The 23947-nt window shown below is 41.2% G+C and overlaps 1 long non-coding RNA gene across 1 annotated transcript in view; it reads left to right on the forward strand.

Annotated features, from left to right (window-relative positions):
- LOC115941326 (uncharacterized) overlaps positions 1-8666 on the forward strand; it is a 10263-nt gene extending 1597 nt beyond the window's left edge. The window contains exon 2 of the long non-coding RNA XR_014148574.1: positions 7845-8666. This is a non-coding gene — a long non-coding RNA (uncharacterized LOC115941326). The remainder of the gene's footprint in view (positions 1-7844) is intronic.
- The last annotated feature ends 15281 nt before the right edge of the window (positions 8667-23947 follow it).

A 23947-nucleotide genomic window follows, 5' to 3' on the forward strand; every position in this document is an offset into this window, starting at 1 on the left:
ATAATTTTTTTTTTTTTCAAACTTACTTCTAGTTCATTTTCTCATTACACCGGGCTCAAGCCTAATGGGGTCGTGTCGGGGACGTTTGGCATGGCGCTCTTGCTTTTGTTCCTTTTAATTTCGCGGGCCCCGACTCCTCTACCAGCCGATTACTGCGCCCCTGAAGGCTTTCTGCTAACATCCAGGGGCAGCAGGCTCTGCAAACCGTACTACTGCGGAGCTATAGTTTTTTTTTTTTTTTTTCAAGTGGTACTTTCTTCCCTGTGCACATCCAGCACCCTTGTCAACATTTAATTTTTCCAGGACAAGAAGAAATCAGCTTAACTCAGACAGCACTCTCTCCTAGCGGTGTGGACAAGGGCCACCCTGGAGAGTCTCTGGGGGCCGCGGTGGAATTGGGAGGGAGGAAGTGGGGAGGAGTCGTTTGGGTGTTTGATGTTGTCTGATGTCGCCAAAAGGGTGTGTGTGTGTGCGCGCGCGCGCGCGCGCGCCTCTAGTGTGCGCCTCCGAAGTGGATCTCACTTTGAGCTGGGAAGCACGGGAGAGAGAGGGAGGGAGAGTGATAAGATGCCTTGCAAGGAAAATTGGCCGGTATTCCCTGCCCAGCTTTGTTGTGGTCGTCCAGAATGCAGAGGCCGGAGCGTGGTAACGCCAGCTAATGGTTGTGTTAATTGTACCGGGCAATTCCGCGGCACGGGGAAGACGGGCCGACTCCGAATGAACTTTTCCAAAAAGGAAAAGAAGAGTGGGGTGGGGAGGAAGGTAAATATCCCACATGATTTGTGTAGAAAGTAGTTCTGGCCGGCGTCTCACTCAATCCCTGGCTGGAGCTGCACCCAGCCTCACCTCTACGCCGAGGGTTTCCCGGTGGCCATGCGTCAATCACTCCGAGCCTGGAGCTGGGGGCGGAGTTATGGTCACCCAGCGCGCGCGGCGCATTTGCCCCCTCTGGCCCCCGGCTCCTGCCTGCCCAGCAGTCCGGCCCTGCGTGCTCGGAGAGCACCCTCTCTCCCTAGCTCCTCGCTTTTGCCCGGTTCATGGTCCCTGGCCCAGAGAATCGAAAACAGACTGTTCAACAGCCGATTGCCTCTCCAACTTTGAATTCATACTGGAGAGTAGAAAGTAGGGTATTCTCCGCGCGCGACTTTGACCCGACTTCCCGGGGGACGGGAAGCACAGGGAAAATAAAGTGGTGTGTGTGTGTGTGTGAGAGAGAGAGAGAGAGAGAGAGACGCGCAGATGAGCTTGGGGCGCGCGCGGCGGGGGGGGGGGGCTTTCCATCTTCTCTGCTTCACTGTAAGCTTTCAGGCAACACTCAACTGAGCTTAGATCGCAGCCTGCTGAGACTCCAAGCTAAGTCGGAGAAATTTGGCCCCGTTTTAATAGGGCTGGGGAATGAGCTCCGGAGGTCAATAAAGCCCTCCAAAAATAATGAATGATTGAGCACCTGTGATGATGATAGTGATTACCAGAGCAATTAAACAGTTTGATTAAATGAGCCATCATAACAATGATGTCTGCGGGAAATCGGCCCTCACATATAAAGATAGTGCGGAGGGGCTGGCAGAAGCGAGGGTAGGGCGACGCCAGGGCGCGGGGCTGCGGACTGCGAGGTATTTGCCCAGTTGACCAGAGCAGGGACGGCCGGGCACTCGGAGCTTCGGAGAGGAGAGTCTAGACCAGACTTCCAGCACTTTTACGCCGGGCTTCAAGCCTGTATGATCCAACGGGTATGAAACCGGCAGGTTGTGGGGAGGGTCCGTCCCCCTCCTATTTTTTCCCTAGAAGAACTCCAAGATTAAAAGCATCCTCCTTATTTGTTGCTGAATTTCTCGTCGACATTTAAGAAAAGGTGAGTAGAAAAGGAAAGAAGACACAAAAGTAAAAAAGTTGTCTTGCAGAATTTTATTTCAAGCGGCGGTTATGTGAATTCAGTTTAGCCGGGGTGGGAAGGATGAGAGAAAAATAACAGTCTGGTCTCGCCTGCGGAGCGTTTCTACTAGAGATCTTGAAATTGCTGGATCCGACTTCCCGGTTCAGCGCCGCTAGCTGATAAGTTTATAGTGATTTTTAGTTTTTATTCTTCCAGTTGTTCATATTTTCAATATTGCGTATGTATTGTCGCCAATAGGGTTCTTGTTGTTTTAAATAGCCTGTATAGTAAATGCCAATTACTTCTCTTTTAAAAAAGAAACTCAATTTCCTTGATAAACACTCCTTTTGTAGAAGATCAACTTCGAATCAAACCTATACATTGCAGAGTTTAAACATGCAACGTTGCTACCTTCTGCTGCTTTTACCACCGCTTTTTTTCATAGTAGTACTGTGAAGTGAGTTAGCATCCCCCCACAGCATTTATTTAGGAAAACTTCACTAGTATTAAAAAATACATAAATTTCTTACATGGAAGTGCATCCGAGTAAAAACAATTCAAAGCGATTGATGATTTCTGTATTTTCAAACAGTTGTTAAACTAATAATGGGTTGATAATTCCGTAACAATCTTGGGTTTTACAAAAGAAAAAAAAAAGCTTAAACTCGATTTTCATGTGTTTTAATCATTTTAACCTGAACTCCTTTCTTCCTTACTTTCTAATATTCTGTAACTTCTTTTGCATTGTATTGAATATATTAAAGCAAACTACAGGGACAATCTGGTTGATGTAGGAGGGAGAGAGAAATAGGACATTTTAAGATAGAGTCAAAGAAAAAAAACACACCAGAATCATCTTTAACTCCAGAGACTTCAGTTAAGAAGTGTGAGTGTTAAAAATGAAGCCCTAATGGAGGAAAATCTGCATCATTTAAAAATTCACCAATTGCCTAAGGGGAGAACCCCGAATTTCACTCGACTTAAGAGATTCCACTTACCTAGTTGCATGTCATTTATGAAACTGTAAATGTAAAATAGCATCGCAGTGCAGTAGATTACACACAAGATCAAGTTGGAAGTGATTCAGGGTGTCGGTTCTTGGCCAATCTGATGAATTCAAAAATTATTACTTTTAATCACCAACTTGCTGATGTTTTATTAACAGAGCTGAAAAACATTTAAGAACTTCTGATCTCCCTCTACCTCCTCCAATTTTGCTAGTCCGAGAGAAGCGATTCCAAAGCGGTGGGGTACACACACTTGCTGATTTCTAACCTGATATTACATTCCTGATGCTCTGGTCTCAGCCTCTGCACCCCCATCCAGGCTGCGAGGCTCATCTGTTCTTCCACATTTGGGGTGAAGGAAAAGTAGGTGGGGCAGGCCCAAGAGACAGGCACGAGATGGGGGTCGCAGGAGGCGGCACACACCTCCGTCAACAGTCAGCTCCTTTTGCCCAGGCTGGAAATGGTTTTAACAGGCGGTAAAATTTCATCTTGCGGTGTCAAATTGGGGTCATTTTGGGGTTAGAGTTCTCAGTGTCCGAGAGGAGCTGTCCAGCTGCGTGGGGACTCATTAACTGCAAAAGATCTGTTTCAGTAAAAACAATTCAAAGACAATCAGAAGGCTAAAGACCCTCTACAAATCGCATTTTACAAGTGCCCCAGAACAAATATGGATGCTGAAACCTATTTTTCTTCAGAATCCCAAATCTGCTACTTAGCTTTGGAGTGGGGGTGGGGCACTGCATAAAAAAAAGAGGTGAAAGGGAGGGGACCTGATCGCGTGGGGGGTGAATAGGAGGGGGGGAATGGGGGCCTCTCAAATTTAAGAGTCTAGTCTGTTTTTAATCACTTCTTTCTTATTGAAGCATCCCTAAGACTTCTGAGAACTGCTTCTTTTTTTTCCTTTTCTTTTTTGTTTCAACATGGAATGCTATTATAGGTAACATTTAAAATTTAAAAAGAATAAATGAATCCCACTACAGTTACCCAATTTAAAGGGCATTGGCTTCATGCAGAGTACTTAATTTGAAATGAGCATTTATGAACCTAGACTCTATTTTAGGTGAATTTGCCCACTTTCTTTAAAATGCCTATGTGCCTGTTTCATCTTTTTTTTTCCCCCTGGAAAGTTATAGGTCCTCAGCACAGATAACTCCATATTCCTCAGAACCGTGAGGTCTGAAGTGTTAATCTGTGTATTAAAATCGCTGGGTTTAAATCCTTTTTGTCTTCTTACAATAGTTAGAATAACTGACGGCTTGCTAGAGGAGCAAATAAATCCAACCTTAATCTTATTTGTAACTTTAGCTAATGTTTTGAATTGGAGTATTTGGGGTTAGGCAGATTTTTTTTTTTTTTTCTGTGTAAGGTTAGTTTTTATTTGTGGAGGTTCTGTTGCTGGTTTGAAAGAAAGATATTATTACTTTGATTTAAAAAATGTTTCAGGTAAAAAAACGTGCAATTTTAAATGAGAAGCTAGATGTGTGAGATGCTAGAGTTTTTAGAATAAAACAAAATCAATACTTTGAAGTGTTATTTGAAAGAAGTTTTCTTTCTTGCATTACTGACCTGAGCAAGTAAAGAGGATCAGAATGTTTTATTCTTCCGGACTCTCTTTGGACCCCACCTCTGAAGACTAGGTCTTCTCTCTCCATCTGTTTCACTGTTCTTTGAGTTCTGAATACAACAGTGAATTTTTGTAGTCTAGCTCTTTTCTCCAAGCTTCCCAGAGTATTTATAAATTGTTATTCGAGGGGTTTGATTGCAGCCCTGCCGAAGGAGCCTTGAGCCCAGCATCACTGGGACAAAGGCAGAGGGACTCTCTTCTGCTCCAGACCTGCTGGCTGACAGTTGGAATTTTTGATATATATTTTATTTGGCAGTTCCAATAATGTGTTTGCTTCTCCCTCCCCCATTCCCTTGCAGCCATCTATTACTTTAAAAATATCTCTTCTCTATAAACCTCAGCTCATCCTTGTGAACTGTTCCTGACCTTCCCAGCCATGTACCAGCAGCTCTGAAAGTTGGACTAGGAAGAATTACACTTCCTTTCTTACCTGTTAACTTTGCTCACTTTCTTCCTAGGTGGGATCAAGAGATAGAAGGGGACCTTTTTTTGTTTGTTTGTTTGTTTGGTTGGTTGGTCCTTTCCTCACTTAGGTTTTCTACCATGTATCCCCCCCCACCCCCGCCCCCATTAATAACATGACAGTGCCCCACAATTTATTCTCTTAACTAAGATGCGGTAGAATCTTTGTACTTTCTTTCCTTTTACTCTCTCTTATGTCTTATTTCTCCCAATTTTAGCTGCTTCACTATCTTGCAGAAGGAAAAGTATTTCAATAAATAGCCCTCTAGCGCTATCTGGCGGGGCTCCAAACACGACGTGCGCTTGCTCTCGCAGTCTCCGGCTCCTTCCCGCGCTCCCTTCCTTCCTCCCTTCCTTCCTCTCTCCTTCTATTTCTCTAGTTTCTTCTGTCGACTATCTCAATCCTATCCCTCTTCTTTCTTCCTGCTGCCCCTCTTCTAGCTCTCACCCCCACTCCCAGCGCAGATGGCTTTGGAACGACTAAGTCAGAGGCTGATACCCTCGGAACTAGGTGATGCTCTGGTGAAGGAGCTCTTCTAGGGCTCCCACCTTCACCCAGTGTGGGTCACTCGCCACCTATGTCTTTGATTAGCATCTTAATGTTGTTTAACATGTTGCTTACGTCCCAGCGTCTCAGCTGGCTGTGGTTTGGAGGGGACTAAAACTGCATTTGTGAAGTTTGGAGGAAAGAAATCAGACACTGGAATCCCGACTAGTGGAGACCAGCTAAGTTTTAGGTCAGGAGGCCAAGGCTCAGTGCGAGTTTAAGAAAGGGTTGGAGCGTCGCAGGGGTGGGAGCAGCAGCTGACGCCTGGCCTTTGGGAGAGAACCGGGCTCTTGCTCTCCACCCCCATCCCCAACACAGTCTCTTGCCTGCGGGATCCTACATCACAATGCATCGCGCGAGTTCATATCCTGGGCCTGTCTAGGATTTCTTTTTCAAAATGAGCTCGCTTTATCCTCCCCTCACCCCCCATTACCACACCAGATTTGGAGAGGAGTGGGAAAGAAAAGTGGGAGTGAGCGAATGCACTGGAGAGCCCACCGGGCAGAGAGGAGAAAGCCAACACTTGGAAACTGCGGGAAGGCAGGCTTGAGGATGCAGTACTCACCAACGTCCTCCTTCCTTTCTCAAAGAGATTTGTCTTCTTTCTTACCGTGGCTTTTTTGTTGTTTGTTTGCTTCAAACAGTAGCCTATAAACCCTCAGAGGGGTGTGGAGAGCCGTCCCAGGCGATAGGGGAGAAAGGAAAGATTCAACTTCAACTGGGTGCTCTAGATACTCCCTTAAAATTTTTATTCTCCCTCCAACTCCCCAGACACACACCACACTCTGAGCCTTAGAGAAATCTTCAGTTCTCCCTTTGAGCAAATCTCTTCCATCTACTCCTTGAAACAGAGGAAAGATTATGGGGCCTGGGGGAGATTTAGAGTCACTCAACTTTCTGATTGCGTTTTCTGAAATTTAGTTTTGATCTGGCAAAGTAAAATTGAGAACCATATTCCAATACAGACCTGGTGGCTACCTGAAATGAGGGGACCTCAGCCTGTAGTGTCTGTGATCGCCAAAGACCCCTTCCTAATTCTGAAATTCTGCCTCCTCTCCATAGTCTCAAAAATGGAATAGAAAGTGGGGGTGGGGGTGGGGATGACACAATCATAGGTTTTGTTCCTCAAGAATTGCCTCCCCTCCAACCCCCCAACACCAAAGGAAGAAAGCACAGTATGGGTGTAATTAATTGAGGACTGTTATTAGGTCATCATTAGCCAAGGTGCAAATAATTGCAGCCCATTTTTACTTAAAATTGACCAGTCCCAGAGTGATAGATCGATTCGGAGTATAAAAATGATGTATCAAAACATCAATGTCGATTATTTGAAATATTGTAGTCGAATTTTTTTATTGCTTCATCGGTTAAGTGTCTGAAAGTGCAGTGTTCAAACATATATTTATGTTGTCAATACTGTCAGAACTGTCAGTTTTACTATACTGGATTTGTACTACATTTTGAATTTACTCATTTACATAAAATGCCCACCCTAGGATTCCCCCACCCCCACCCCATCTCTTTCCGCCCATCTCTGGAAAATCCGTGTCAGTTTTTTCAAAGGACTCAGCAATCTTTGCCTAAGCTAAAGTGTGCACTGCCTCTTTTACTCAATTTTCCACATCGGATTACATGTCTTTTTCACCATTTCTAACTTTCAAAGGGAGCCTTCCTCCTTTCTTCCCAACTCTGCCTACTCTAGCCTTTTCTCCGAAATAGTATTGTAGTATTTGGAAAGCTTGAGGTTTAAATATCCACATCTCAGCTCCAAATAAACCAGTTAGGTAGAAAAATGGAAAAACCGGACTTCAATGTCCCCCCTTAGCTCACTGGTGTAAACCGGGCTGTTTCGGGGCAGGCGTTTTCCCACGTGTCATAGTCCATCATCAAATTACCTGGAAGACTGAAATCTTCCAGGGAAAATGAATTTGAAAATATAAATACGTTTTCTTTCTTTTACTTAGAAGCTGTGATAGGAGAAAAATAATACATATAAATGATCGGCACGTTTTTACCTTTAAAAGCTTTTGAACTCAATCAAAAGACACAAGTTGGAAAGAGAATTGACAGTTTTAATTCTACCCATTTTCACCTGGCACGTCAGATCAGAGGCAATCATTTATTTTAAGGGGGGGTGGTGCTGGTGCTGGTGGTGGATGGGAAAGCCAGATAGAAAGCTTGAATCCACTGAAGTCTCTAACCTAAAAATCACAGAGAAATTAAGACACTGAAACGCAAACATTCCATCGCTCAACACTCAGTCTAAACTAATTGACATTTATAAATTCACATTTTGCCTAATTTTATGCTTTTTTATTTTTTATTTTCTAGGATTCCGTCCAAGTCTGATAGGAAAGACAGGGCCACTTCTGGATGAGCTGTAAGGATGCGTTTTCATTTCCATAACATTGAAGCACTTTTTATAAACCTTATGTTGTATTTAAATAAATCTGTATGGACATTAAGAGAAGCGATGCATACAAAGATAGCTTGGCTTTGTGCCCTCAATCCCAGCATTAGGGAAAAAAAATCCAGAATCCACCTGAGAAGCTTTTCCTACTCATCTTTTCCTCAAAACAAACAAACAAAAAAACTTAAAAAAAAAAAAAGGCAAAAGAAAGTTCGCTGCGTGCATCTGTGTGTCTTCATGTGCACGTTTATAAACATCTCCCAGTCGGTGTTTGCGTGTTACCTCCCTCCTGCCACACACTCAAGAGGCAGAAGAGGCATCGAGGGATCGCCCCCAGAGAGTTGTGTTTACTTAGGTTTTTTTAATCTCTCCGCCATGTATGACAAGTGTTACTTCAAGAAATTCATCAGCCTTCTACAGATACTTCCAGTTTTGCTGTAATGATCTGCAGAAGAGAACTGCCATCACTTTCTCACATCCCAAGGTGTTGCAGGAACTCAGAGAAAGGGGAGAGCGGCTGAAACGCTTAATTACAGCGGGGGAGGGAGGAGCGTGAGGCCCCGACGCAGGGAGGAGGGAAAGGAGGAAGGTCCTTTACCTGGCGTATACCTGGAGAAAGCTCCGAATACTCTCCGTGAAGATTTGGGAAAGGTACGGTTGCCCTTTTTTCTTTAATGCCTTTGGGGAGAAGTGATACCCTTGTGTAACAATTAGCTCAGACAATAAAAATAATTGGAAAATCAGTTGGAATTTCTGAGTTTTTAATTACGTTTAATTTTGTGCTAAGCCGTAAAATTACGAATGCCCCTCAATTAAACACTCTCCTCTTGTAAAGCGTTTAACAACAATTATTCCCTAATCAGTCTGAATGTGAGTCACAAATGATGCTTTTCCACATCAAAGGAACGTCCTTCGACGTTACCTTTTAGTCATAAGAGGATTAATTCCTATAATCAGAGGGATAAATATGTGCATAAATACATCTCTCTCTCTCCTTAAACACACACACACACACACACTTTCACTCTGGGTGAGAAGGGGCCGGCTCTGGTAGCGTTAAGGGTTTTTAATTGTCCGTCTTTGGTCTTTGCCCGACATCCCTTCGCTGGCCACCGAAAGCAACCGAGGAGAGCCCGGCGGGAAGCTCTCCACAGGGATACAGGCACGCACAGGTCAGGCAGGAGGTACAAAGCTAGTGGGTCCCCAGACCCCCGCCAATTCCAACATGATCCTCCCAACACAACCCACTCTCTACCCGCGCCCCTGCCCAGCGCTGCGAGAGTTCTCTTCCTGTAGGTCCACTCGTCCAGAAGACCGGGGTCCCTGACCTAAACCGCGCGCCAGGTTGATTCTTAAGGCTACAAATAAAAATTGAGCATGACCTTTTAAAACCCCTGTGTGAATATCTCATTTACCTAATGACTTTATGTCACCTAAGAAGAAGGTCAATTTCCTCTTAACCTTTCCCCCGCTGCTGCAGTAAGCATTCTTCCCTAATCAATGGTGGTTGGAATAATCAATTCCCATTTTATGATCGCTGACAAACTCAATCTCTGGGCAGGGTGTGAGCGCTCGGGCCGGGACAGAGGTCTCTCTGGGTACGCCCTGCTCCGCCCGGCGCCTAGGGAAGCTGCTCTCTGTTCCGTGGAGTTCAGAGACCTTGGCAAACTTCCCTCCCCCAACCGCCTGCGTGACTTCTGAGTTGTCACTAATCCGAACCTGATATTCACCAGAGCTCCCTCGGTTACCGACTACGCTCCCCGCTGCCGCTGGGCCTCCCACCTACCCCTCCTCAGCGTGTTTTCATTTCAAAGTCTGCTGGGATTGCCCAGGTCCTCACTCGTGTGTGTGTGTGTTTCGTTTGCATTTTAAAAATTATTTTTGCCTTCTTCAGCGTGGATCTCTCAGCCCTTCACTCTGTCTTAGCCCCGCTAACTTTGCATAAACAAAGCAACAACAGAAGCTCAGAGTGGGTGGATTCGGGTGGAAATGAAGTCAACTGGCAGAATACTCTCTCCTTCTTACTTCCTTTCCGTTTTTCCTTCCTTCTCTCATTTTTCCTCCCTCACCGCTTACCTTCTTCTTTCTCCACCTCCCCCACAACACTCATTTATCCTAAAAGATAGGTTTATGAGATACCACTTTACACCTATTTCTATTTCCCCAGTTTGGGGAAGTTACCAGGAAATTTACTAAATCAAAGTTAATTTAAAAGGGAATTTAGGGTAAGTTCACAGGTCTTTATCTTTGGAAGGGCTACATATGAGCCCATTTCACCTCCCAATCTCTCATCAAGTAGAAGTTGACTTTTGTACACCCAGGGCTTGTTTGAAAAGAGGGAACTCTTAGCAGTGGTTCAGCGGGACTCACTGGAATCTCTTTCCCCTCATTCTGTCCTAACCCCATTTCCACTCACTACCAAGTCCTGATGAAGCTGCTGCTGATTATTTAACAATCTAAAAACCTGCATAGCTAGGGTTCAAGTGGCAGAAAAATCACTTTTCTTGGAAAAGATGTCCTATACCCAGGTTTTTTGGAGATTTCTTATGACTAACAAGCTAGTTAAAACTGAGTCCTGAACTGAACTTTTTCTCCTGAGAGTATTCTCTCAAGGCCATGGTGATGGCTTTTGAAAAGTAACTAAAATGCCCCTTTTCTTCACTCATAGCACCTCATTACTTGTGGGTAGACGGTCTGCTAAAATTGGGAAGTTTGTCAAGTGATCAAAACAAAAATTTAACTATTCTACTTTAAAAGGTGGAATAAAGGATAGATCACCTACTCTGGTATTAAAAAAAAAAAAGAAAAGATAAAGACATTTGAGTTCAAGGTGAGGCATATCTAGGCCAAAACACTCACTGTTTACCCACAGCACCTTCTCAAGCCCTGTTAGTAAGAGAAAGCTGACCAATCTACCACTCCAGCCTGTGTGAAACTCAAGCTTCCATTCTTCCCTTGGGCTTAAGGTGCTAGAGTTGTGACCTCTGAGAGGCATTTAGAACAAGCCAGGTACAGGACTTGATCTGGGATAGGGCCAGGCCAAGTTCCCAGTATTATCACTTGCCTTCTTGCTTCATACCAGGAAGTACATTTGCAATGCTAGTTGAATTAGATTTCTGGGTTTAAATGGATGTTGAGGACTGGTCAAGCCTTGAGTCACATTTTATAACATCTTGGCTTCCAGAAGATTTGCTTCATATTTCCAACAACTGAATTACTGACTTTCTGGGACAATAACCTGTTTGTAGGTCAGGAAATGCTTGTGCAGGAAGAGTTCCCCAGTACTGAGTCCTGAGTGGGACTTTTATCTCTATTTGACAAGGGAGCAGACAGATTGGGGATGGGCCCCTTGACCTCAGATAATTACTACAGTCTTCCCTCTTAAGCAAATTTAATTCTCATGCAAGGAGTAACTAACAATCTGACTATTCACTGTATGAGAATTTCCTTTCCTTTTTTTAAGGGCCCTCACAGAGATATTGAAGAATATGCTTAATCCTAGTTTTTGGCTTCACTTCATTTAAAAATCTTCCATTCTGCTCACTTTTTCCACGGTCTTCTGGAACACTTAGCATAGTCTTGGGCTGTATTCTAATTCCAGCATGAGAAATAGGAAAATCCAATCATCAGTTTATTCCCCTCTCCATTCCCCATACTATACACTCCACTACACTTTGGAAAAGGAAAATCCTTTAATTATGCTTGATTTCGACAGCATGTCAGAAGAAAGACATTTTTTCATATATATATATATAATAAAAAAATGCTATTCTCTTCCTTTGACTGTATAACAACTTTATCCATACCAGTGTCTCACTCAGGGTTCTAAATCAAAATTACGTGTCAGAGTATAAACAAGTAGGAATAGGAAGACCACTAGCTTTTCAAAGGTGACTTGAGGTCTCTGCAAGGCTCAAATCCTAAATGGAAAGACATCTCGTTCAAGTATCTTTATGGGAGATGGTTGAATTAGATCACTTCTCTGAGGCTGTTTCTAATTCTGGAAGTACAAAAAGGGACTCCCGAGCTGAGAAGCAGTCAGGAGCCCAGGCTCTGGAGTCTGACAGGAAGGGGCTGAATCTTGGTCCTGTTCTGTGTCAACTGTGTAACTTTAAGTAAGTCACTAACTCTTTGACCCTTAGTAATCTCATGTATAAATCAGAATAACTATATTGAATATTACTGGATATCTTCTGTTGGTCCCTCCAGATACACTCTTCACTTTCTCCATCCCGCTCTGTGGTCCTGGAGGCTGGTATGAACAGTTTTAGAAGTCTACGTTGGCCCTTGATTCCTGTTGGGTTTGCGCAGAATGGGTAGAGTGAGGGATGAGTCTTGATTCCAGGGTCTCTGTGGGCTGGCTGCATCCCAGCCATAGCTCCAGCAGCCTTCTCCACAGAGCTCTCTGGGCTCAGGTAGTCACTTCCCTCTCCGTTGCTGATCTTGGGCATTGCACCATCCCTTGTGGTTTCCTAACACCCTGCTCACACGTTTTTAGTATAGTTCCTTTATGAAGCACTCCTCAAATTACTCAATTTGATATGTACCATCCATTTGCTGCTGGACCTTGACTGACACACCTTATAAACTTGTTTGGAGGATTAAAATTAAATGAGATAATGCATATAAAGCACAAAGCATAGTTCCTTGCATATGGTAAAAGCTTAATAAAAACTTTTTAGTTATTATGTTTTTTACAATTATCATCTGTTGCAACCCCCTCACTTTATATATGAGGAAATGGAAGCCCAAAGCAGTTAAGGTACAAATTCAAAGTCTAATTAACTCAAGATAGCAACAACCCTGGGGCCAAGTCTCTGGACTGGCAGTTCTCAGTTCACTGATTTTTCTACAGTGGCTTGTTGAGCAAAACAGACGGGGAGGAGGGAGTTCCTTTTGTCATAGATGTTAGAAAAAGTGCTAGATGAGTGAGAGGCAGAGGTACAGGAGATAATAAGCATCCTTCCATGTAGCACTGGATTTGTCTCTGCTAAATTATTGCTGAAATAAAGCATGCTGTTGCGATTTGGAATCCAATGATTTCACTAAGAATAGAATAGGTATGATACAGGAGAAGCAATGTATGCTTGACAGGTTAAAAACAAATTTATGAACACATAATTGGAAGTTTTACCAGGAGGCATCGTAATGTTTCTAAGACATCTAGGGTATACCAGAATCAATTTTCAAATAAAGACTGACTTTTGGATTAGCAGTGCAGATTAAGTAAAAATTTTATAATTCTTTAGAATATAGTACTGTGCTATGGACTCATGTAGAACCAGAACAACAGATTCTAGCCCACATGCATCCTGCAATTTGATAATACTGACAACATGATGGAAATCATTCAATCATTAATTCCTATTTTCATTCAATCATTCAAACAAATATTCACTGAGCTTGTAATATTCTCCAGGAATGGGGCGCCTGGGTGGCTCAGTCGTTAAGCGTCTGCCTTCGCCTCAGGTCATGATCCCGGGGTCCTGGGATCGAGCCCCACATTGGGCTCCCTGCTCAGCGGGGAGCCTGCTTCTCCCTCTCCCTCTGCCTCTTCCCTCTGCTCTCTCTCTCTCAAATGAATAAATAAATCTTAAAAAAAAAAATATTCTGGGTGCCTGGGTGGCTCAGTTGGTTAAGCGACTGCCTTCGGCTCAGGTCATGATCCTGGAGTCCTGGGATCGAGTCCCGCATTGGGCTCCCTGCTCGGCGGGGAGTCTGCTTCTCCCTCTGACCCTCCCCCCTCTCGTGCTCTCTCTATCTCATTCTCTCTCTCAAATAAATAAATAAAATCTTTAAAAAAATAAAAATAAATATTCTCCAGGAATTCTTATGGGTGCTAACATATAAAAATTAACTAAATATATTCTCTGCTTCAACAGGTTCACAGAATGACAAAGAGGTAGGTGTATCAACAGATTTTGGTATGAAGAGTGGGAGAAATACGCCTAGGCTACTATGGGATCCTTGAAGAGGCTGTATGGGTTAGGGAGCACCAAGAGAAGAGGCTTTCCTGAGACAAAAGTGAGTCTTAGCAAAGAGAAGTCTGTCTCAATCCAATTATATTCCAGTCTTCCAGATCCTTCCAAAGTATTGATGATATCAGTTTATTAATATATAGCTCTTACTAATATAAATAGTAGTAGTAAAACAAAAACCACACATGTAATAATGTATTACACATTGCTGTGGCAGGTTGGCTGAGGTATATGTGGAAATTTAGAAAAATTTAAATGTTTCTCTCAGTGACTAGAGTGTATGACAGGAAAGTGGGATACATTTAAAAGATATTTTACACAGGCTCCTTGGAAAATGTTACCTTCAAAGAAGATTGCTTAATGTACTTTACCAATGAGGCCTTATTTATATAATGAGTTAGACCAGGCTTATTTGAGATATAAACATATACTTTGAAAAATGAGTTGGAATATATGCATGGAGAAAAAAAAATAAAAGTAGGACCATTTATTTCAGATTCCAGGATGCATTCATATAAAACTGGACCTATTAATAAATGTAACATAACTTAAACAGGTTATTTCTACATATTTATAACAAAATGAATTTGTGGTAGTCATTTGCATCTCAATTGTAACTGCTAAATGTGGCACCTAAATATATAATTTACTTTGCCATGGTAATGCTGCTAAATATTTGTGTCTCTTTTTTGAAGTCCAAAATGAAAAGTTATATAACTCTGGCTTACTCATTCAAGTTGCTCTTGTCCACTGACCCTGATCATCCTCACTTGGTTCACTCTCTTTTACCCCACATCAAAATCCATCCCTATTTACATTGAGTGCGGGTGTGTATGTGTGTGTGTGTTTGTGTGTATGTGTGTAAGTACATATCTCTATTTTAGCCATCCATAATTACAGCTATACTTGTAACTTAAAATTACTTTCAAGATTTCAAATGTAGAGGGTTTTTTGTTTTTTGTTTTAATCTACCACTTTGTTATCCTCTTATCCTCTATTAAAACAAATAATTGTGTCCTCATTATGACTCTCATGGTGACTTTTGGTTTGTTGATCATTTTCTGCCAATCCATTAGTCACATCAGGATTTATTTGATATTCCACCCAGTTTAAAGCAATAAGAAATGTATCTTTTAAATTTATTTTCTGTTTTGGAAGTAATATATACTCATTAAAGATAATTTGACAATGTGGAAAAGTAGACAAATGAAAAAAAATCACCCACAAAGTATCTAAAAACAGTTGCTATCAACATTTTAGCGTATTTCTTTGCATTTTTCTATGCATAGTGTCTGTTATATAGTTATGATTGTACTTTGTATAAAATATTCATCCTAGTTAAGCATGTAAATTCTTTATGACCATCCACCTAGATATCATTGATTACATTAAGTATTATAATTCACTTTTCCATTATACTATTATTGGGCACTAATTTATTTTTTCTTTTCTTTTTTTTTTTTTTAAGATTTTATTTATTTATTCATGAGAGAGAGAAAGAGAGAGAGGCAGAGGGAGAAGCAGGCTCCCAAGGAGCAGAGAGCCCGATGCGGGACTCGATCCCAGGACCCTGGGATCATGACCTGAGCCGAAGGCAGACGCTTAACCATCTGAGCCACCCAGGCGCCCTATTTTTTCTTTTTTATATACAATTCTGTAATGAGCATTTTTGTGCATAAATGTTTTTCAAAACTCAGGATTATTTTCTCAGAATGGATTCCTGGACCTAGACTGAAGGATATGAATTTATTTAAGTCAACATCCAAAGACTCTCTTGCTTTTTGAACTTTTTATTTTGCTTTTAATTAAAAATTTTTTTAAAGATTTTATTTATGTATTTGAGAGAGAGAAAGTGAGGACGAGAGAGAGAACACAAGTGGGGAGGGGCAGAGGGAGAGGGAGAAGCAGATTCCCCACTAAGTGGGGCGCTGATATGGGGCTCGATCCTGGGACTCCAGGATCATGACCTGAGCCAAAGGCAGAGGCTTAACCTACTGAGCCACCCAGGTGCCCCGCTTTTTGAACTTTTTAAAAAAAGTTTATTTTTTTCGGTGCCTGGGTGGCTCAGTCCGTTGAGCGTCTGCCTTCGGCTCAGGTCATTATCCCAGAGATCCAGGATCAAGCCCCGCATCAGGCTCCCTGTTCAGCAGGAAGTCTGCTTCTCCCTCTGCCCCTCTCCCTCTCGCACTCTCTCAAATAAATAAAATCTTTTTTTAGAAAAGTTTATTTTAAGTAATCTCTACACACAACATGGGGCTTGAACTCACAACCCCAAGATCAAGAGTCCCATGCTCTCCCAACTGAGCTGGCGAGGCACCGCACTTTGCGAACGCTTTGTCACAACCTCCATGATAATTTTTATCTTAATCCTCAATCATTTTCTGTTCCTCTGGCTAAATAGTCAACTTTTGAGGGGAGAAGTCTTGAATACATACACTTCATATTTATGTTCTGAACTTCATTTGGCCTCCTGAAGCTAAGGTTACTCTTCTATCCATTTTCTGTGGTTACTCCTTCTGTGGACAATAACTCTCTCCTCTAATCCTCTATCCCTTTCTCTTCCCTTCCTTTTTCTTTCCCTTCCTCCTTTTCTCCTTTCTCTACAAACCAGTTACTCAGAAGCCCCTCCCTACTCTCACCCTCTCATTTTCAGATAACTTCACTTTCTCCTTCACGGAAACCAAGGATTCTTGGCATGAGCTTTCTTTTCTTTTCTTTTCTCTTTTTCTTTCTTTCTCTTCCTTCCTTCCTTTGTCTTTCTTTCCTTTAAAGATTTTTATTTATTTGACAGAGAGAGAGAAACAGTGAGAGAGAGAGAGACAGGGAGAGAGGGAACACAAGCAGAGGGAGTGGGAGAGGGAGAACAGGCTTCCCCTGGAGTGGGGAGTCTGATGCGGGGCTTGATCCCAGCACCCTGAGATCATGACCTGAGCCAAAGGCAGACGCTTAACGACTGAGCCACCCAGGCGCCCCTAGCATGAGCTTTCTAATATTCTCTTTTTTTCTGTTATTCCCTTCTCTCAGTCAATATTACTCTGTTTTTAAGAATGGCCACTTATTATCTTCTTACTTTTATGTTTAGTAAAATATTTGTTACATACAAAAGCATATATGTAACATATTTGGCTGTTACAAAGCATAATAATAAAATAAACATTTATGAATGTGCCACCCGACTTAAGAAAGGGAACTTCTGCTGCTTCTTCCAGGGGTAATTACCATCCTGAATTTTTAAAAAGTTTTTTATATGCATGTATTCCTGAAATAAATAAATATATATATATATATACTATATAAACTATATAAATCATATATAACATATAACCTGTATTATTTTTTTTTAAAGATTTTTATTTATTTATTCATGAGAGACAGAGAGAGAGAGAGAGGCAGAGGGAGAAGCAGGTTCCCAAGGAGCAGGGAGCCCGATGTGGGACTCGATCCCAGGACCCTGGGATCATGACCTGAGCCGAAGGCAGACGCTTAACCATCTGAGCCACCCAGGCGCCCTAACCTATATTATTAATATGTACTAATATATGTCATCTTTTTTTTTTTTTAAAGATTTTATTTATTTATTTGAGAGAGAGAGACAGAGAGAGAGCACATGAGAGGGGGGAGGGTCGGGAGGGTCAGAGGGAGAAGCAGACTCCCTGCCGAGCAGGGAGCCCGATGCGGGACTCGATCCAGGGACTCGATCCAGGGACTCCAGAATCATGACCTGAGCCGAAGGCAGTCGCTTAACCAACTGAGCCACCCAGGCACCCTAATATATGTCATCTTAACCTCTCTCTACAAACTCTATATTTATATGTACATATATTCTTAAACAATACACTGTTTCATTTGCCTTTTTTAAAAAAATAAAAATGGTATTACACTCAATGTAGTCCTTCTGGATTCTTTTTTCATTCAACATTGCATCTTTTTTTTTTTTTTTTTTTTCAGAGATGGGGAGGAGGGAAGGAGCGAGGGAGAGGAAGAGAGAGAATCTTAAGCAGGCTCCACGCCCAGAACAGAGCATGATGCAGGGCTTGATCTCTCAACCCTGAGATCTTGACCTGAGCCAAAATCAAAAGTCGGACACTCAACCCCCAGGCACCCCCAACATTGCATTTTTAAGATTAATATTTTTGTAGCAACAGTTCATTCCTTTTTATTTCTTCTTGATATTCCATTGTAAATATAATACAATTTATTTATTTTTTCCTTTTTGAGTTGTTACCATATTTATTGTTGTTACTATTATAAAGAGTTCTGCCCTAAGTATTCTGGTATGTGTCTTTTGATCTTTATGTGCAAAGAATTTTCTAGATTTAGAGTATAAATCTAGGAGTGAATTGCCAAATTTTTTGGTATTCAAATGTTCAACTTTCCAAGATAACATGAATTACTTTTTAGTGATTGTTTTAATTTATACTTCTGCTAGTTGTATATAAAGTATCCTATTGATCCACATCTTTTCTAACAGTTGGCAATTTTGTCATTGTCTCTCTTCTTCTTCCTCTTCCTCCTCTTCTTCGCCTTCTTTTTCCTCCGCTCCTTCCTCTCCTCCTCTCTTCCTGTTCCCCTTCCTCTTCCTCCCCCTCTGTTCCTTCTCCTTTCCAATCTGATGAGGATAAAAAGAGATCTCACTATAGTTTTTAACATACGTTTTCTGAATCACTAATGAGGCCGAGCATCTTATATGCTTATTCTTTACTCATATTTCCTCTTCTGTGAAATACCTGTTTGTGTATTTTCCCTATTTTTCTATTGAAGGTTTTTGCCTTTTTATTATTGATTTTATGAATTCTGCATTGCAAATACCTTCTTCCAATTTGTGGCTTGTTTTTCCATTTTATTTGAGATGTGTTTTGATGAACAGAAGTTTTAAATTTTATTGTAGTTTAATGTATCAATATTTTCTTTTATACATTGTGCTTTCTGTGTCTGGTATAAAAGATTCTTTCATGTCCTAAAGTTATAAAGATGTTTTTCTGTAGAATTATTTAATAAATTTGATTTTTTCTTCTTGTACTTTTCTTTAAACAACAGGGAATTGATTTTTGTGTGTAGGAGTGAGGTAAGAATCCATTTTCATTTTCTCTGTATGGATAACCTTCATCCCAAACCCAACTGCTTCCCTAGTGATCTTCAGTCCATCTCTCTCATATATCAATTGTCTATAAATTCTTTGGGGCTTCAATGTAGATAATAATACAGTCTTCAGAAAATGACAGTTTTATCTCTTCCTTTCCAATCCTATAACTTTAATTCTTTCTTCTCTCTCTCTCTCCCTTCCTCCCTCCCTTCTCTTTTCCTCCACCTCCTCCACTTCTTCTTTGGTCCTACTGCGTTTTCTAACACTAGATCTTCAGTACAATTTTGAAAAGAAGCATTCTTAAATAGTGGCCATGATTATCTCATTCCTAATTTAAACAAGTTTTTCTAGCATTTCTCCATTAAGAGTGCTGTTTACTGTGGTGAATTGATAATAATCTTCATCAAACTCACCTTGTCCCACAGATACAACTAGATAATACCCACACCCCCCATGCCTACTTTTAGGAGCTTTTTTTCCCCTTTAAATAAATAACTGTGAAATTTTGTTAAATGATTTTTTTAAGTTTATTTATTTAAGTAATCTTTACACCCAACACTGGGCTCGAACTCACAACCCTGAGATCAAGAGTTGCATGCTCTTCTGACTGAGCCAGCCAGGTGCCCCAAAATGATGTTTTTATATGTAATAAAATGATCATTTCCCCCTCTTTACTCTGTTACTGTCAGAAATTTCATGCATAGTTTTCTAACATTAAACTACTCTTGTGTTTCTGAATTACATTCAAGCTGATCATGATACTATATTATGCACAGTTAGGTTTAGATTAGTAGTTTTGCTTAGGATTTTTGAATTTCTATTGATGCAAAACAATGGCCAGTCATTTCCCCTTTTTCTTTCCTTTTCTTTTTTCCTTAGGTTTATCATCTTTGCCTATTCTTGGTAACCAGATTATACCGGCTTCATAAAATGCATTAAAATTAGGTAGGGTTTCCTTATTTTTAGTCTTTACACAAATTGGTATATGATTGAAATTTTCTGTTTATTTATTTATTTTTAAGATTTTATTTATTTATTTGACAGAGAGAGGGAGAGTGCAAGCACAAGCAGGTGGAGCGGCAGGCAGAGGGAGAGGGAGAAGCAGGGTCCCTACTGAGCAGAGAGCCTGAGGTGGGGCTCAATCCCAGGACTCTGGGATCATGACCTGAGCTGAGAGCAGACATTTAACCACCTGAGCCACCCAGGCACTCCGAAATTTTCTGTTTTTAAAAAAACTGAGTTTACTCTAAAATAATATTGGCTTTCTTTTTAAAAAATATATATATTTTTTAGATTTTTATTTATTTATTTATTTATTTATTTATTTATTTATTGACAGAGAGAGACACAGCGAGAGAGGGAACACAAGCAGGGGGAGTGGGAGAGGGAGAAGCAGGCTCCCGGCCGAGCAGGGAGCCCGATGCGGAGCTCGATCCCAGGACCCTGGGATCATGACCTGAGTCGAAGGCAGACGCTTAACGACTGAGCCACCCAGGCGCCCCTAAAAAATCTTCTTAATTACTGATTACATTTCTTTAATAACTACAATGCAATAATTCAAATCCACTCCTTTCTGAGTTATAATTTCCCATGAATTTATCTATATCATCGAAGTTTTCAAACTCTACACATGTTCACTTTTTTATTGCTAATATTTATGACTATTAGAGTTACACTGTGCTTTTCCACATTTCTTAAATTGGATGCTTGGATGGTCCTAATGATGATCAGTAAAGAAGAGAAGGCATCATGGAAAAGTTACTTGGATACAATTTCATCCTGTTGCTCTCTTATTGATCACTAATCTCAGGGATTCTAGATGTTGATTCACTTGTGATTGATTTATGGATGGTTTTGAAATATTTCTAAAAAAAATAAATCAAATAGTTCTCTTTAGGGATTCCATTTCAACTTTGAATTAAACAAAAGCTTTTAAACTAGAGATACTTACCCGCTGTGAAAAGATCAGAATTTTTACTTTGAATCGCTTGATTTCGAAAAACCATTTTAAAAACTGTGCAGGTGTATAATTATTTTGTCACAATGATTTACGAAATTCACATATGTTTGTAAGATCAACAAAAATGAATCTACGAAACTACATGTTTTATGGTCTTCCTAGTTCTTGCAGCAGTATTTGCAAATATATGACCAATATAATTATTCTCACTTCAGAGTTAGGAAAATGGAGACTTTGAAAAATAATTTTTAAGGTACCTCAACAAATTAAGGTAAGGATCTGAATGAATTTACTGAAGTGTTCCTAGTCTAGGGTTTTGAAATCTTCTATAAAAACTTCCTATGTTTATAACTAGCCAAGGTGTCTCCACTGTCAGTTTCTAGGATTGATACTTGTCATATGGACAAAGGAGCTTCTCATTGAGGGCTATATGTATACTCCATGTGACGAGCGGAAAGTGCACAGTCACAATGGCCAATGTCAGCTGATCAAGTCCCATCATAGGAGTGCCAATAAGAAAACCACACTTAAAAACACATATCTCTAGTGACTTCTAGGGAAGATGGCAGAGTAGAAGGATCCTAAACTCACCTTGTCCCACAGATACAACTAGATAATACCCACATCAGTGTAAATAACCCAGAAAATGACCTGAAAACTGGCAGAATAGATTCTCCATAACTAAACATGGAGAAGAGGCTACATCAAAAACAGTATGAAGGGCAGAGACACAGGCAGGCACCAAGCTAACCTGTGAGGCCATCTGAGGGAGGGAGGCCCACTGCAAGCATGGAGAAGACCCCACACCAGGCACTCCAGGCATGGGGAATCCACACAGGGAAGATAAATCCCCACAACATTTGGCTTTGAAAACCAGAGTGGCTTACTTTCTCAAGTTCTTACAATCAGTGGGGCTTAACACCTGGATAAAAATCAGTGGCTTTGCTCTGAAAGCGGGTGAGAGAAAACTGAATACCTGCCCTTAAAGAAATAGCACAACAAACAGCCCTGCTGAAATACAGGATAGAAGCAGCAATTTGAAAAATGCCTGTTATATGGGAAAGAGATTTGTTCACTAATCACAGAAGGTATGCTGGAGGGGCAGAGATCTTTTGGAGACTGCTCCAAGAACAAAAGAGCTTATGGATGTCATTTCTCTCCCTCAACTCCCAACCTAGATGCATGTACACCTGCAGGAACCAGCACATTGTGGCTCCTCTCCACCTAGCTTGCTAACAGTGTGCCATGGCCCTGTGTTCTTCTGTGAACTTGCCCCCTCCATCCCTGCCTCAACAGGAGTATATCAAAGTAGCGCTACAAGCATGGCATTGTGCAAGAAGCCCCAACAGGGGTCAGCACCACCAGCACCAATATCCAAAGTGATTCCTGCCCCAGGGAGAGGGGAAGATAACCACACACACCAATTCAACTATAGCCCCAGCAGTGGGCTGGGGGCAGACATCTAGTCTGACTGCAGGCCCTGACCACCAATGAAAGCCTCCTAGGGGACAACACAGGGAGAGTGCCCTCCAGTTTGGTGCAATGGCAGCTCTGGCAAAAGCCTGGTCTAAACCAACTCAAGCCCAAGGTGACCCCAGACTGGCCCATTAATGATACAGGGACCAAATCTTGCCCACAACAGGTAAAGGGAGCCATTGAAGATGACTGGACTGAAGGCAAATATGGCTCAGCCACAATAGCAGGGTGCATGCAACACACATTGGAGCTACCTCTTAAGTGCCAGGTTCTGGTAAACAGGGGGCTTTACACTACAGTGCACCATAGGACCTCTTCTTCCTAAGGCAACAACTTGCAAGAGCAGGAGATGTAGCTAACTTTCCTAGCTCATAGAAATAGAGTTAGATAAAATGAGCAGACAGCTGACTATGCCCCAAGTGAAAGAACAGGACAAAATCACAAGAGAGCTCAATGAAATGGAGGTAAGTAATATACCTGATAGAGAATTTAAAGCAATGGTCATAAATATACTCACTGGACCTGAGAAAAAAGTGCAGGACCTTAGCGAGACCCCCAATAAAGAAATAAAAAAAGAGCCAATCAGAGATGAAGAACTCATAACTAAAATTAAAAATACATGAGAGGGAATAATAGTAGACCACAGGAAGCAGAAGAATGGATCAGCAACCTGAAGGACAGAGTTATGGAAAACAATCAAGCTGAACAATGAGAGAAAAAAACATAATAACACAAAATGAAAATAGACTTAGGGAACTCATCAACACCATCAAGTGTAATAACCTTTGCATTATAGGGATCCCAGAAGGAGAAGCAAGAAAAAAGGGGGCAGAAAATTTATTTGAAGAAATAACAGCTGAAAGCTTCCCTAACCTGGGGAAGGAAAGAGAAAGCCAGATCCAGAAGTCCCTGAGTGCCCCTAACAAAATCAACCCAAGGAGGTCCACAACAAGATACACAGTAATTAAAATGATAAAAAGTAGTGATAAAGTGAGAATTTTAAAAGCAACAAGAGAAATGAAAACAGTTACATACAAGGGATACCCCATATGGCTATTAGCTGATTTTTCAGCAGAAACTTTGTAGGCCAGAAGAGAATGGAAGATATATTCAAAGTGCTGAAAGGAAAAAAAAAAAACCTGCAAACAAGAAGAGTCTGTCCAGTAAGGCTATCATTCAGAACCAAAGGGGAGATAAAGAGCTTCCCAGAGAAACAAAAGTTAAAGGAATTCATGACCACTAAACCAGCCCTACATAAATGTTAAAGGAGACTCTGAGTGGACAGGAAAGACTGTAAGTAGGAGTAAGAAAAGTAGGAAGCACAAAAGCAGTAAAAATAAGTATATCTATAAAAATCAGTCAAGAGATTCATAGAGGTATGACATTATATACCAAAAACATGGGTGAGAGAGGAGTAAAAATTCAGTGGTTTTAGAATGAGTTCAAACTTAAGCAACCATCAACTTAATACAGACTGTTATATGCACAAGATGGGTTATATATAAACCTAATGGTAACCACAAAAAA

This window comes from Leptonychotes weddellii, chromosome 9 (assembly GCF_054177405.1).
Source record: "Leptonychotes weddellii isolate Sample4059 chromosome 9, ASM5417740v2, whole genome shotgun sequence".
Taxonomy (NCBI): domain Eukaryota; kingdom Metazoa; phylum Chordata; class Mammalia; order Carnivora; family Phocidae; genus Leptonychotes; species Leptonychotes weddellii.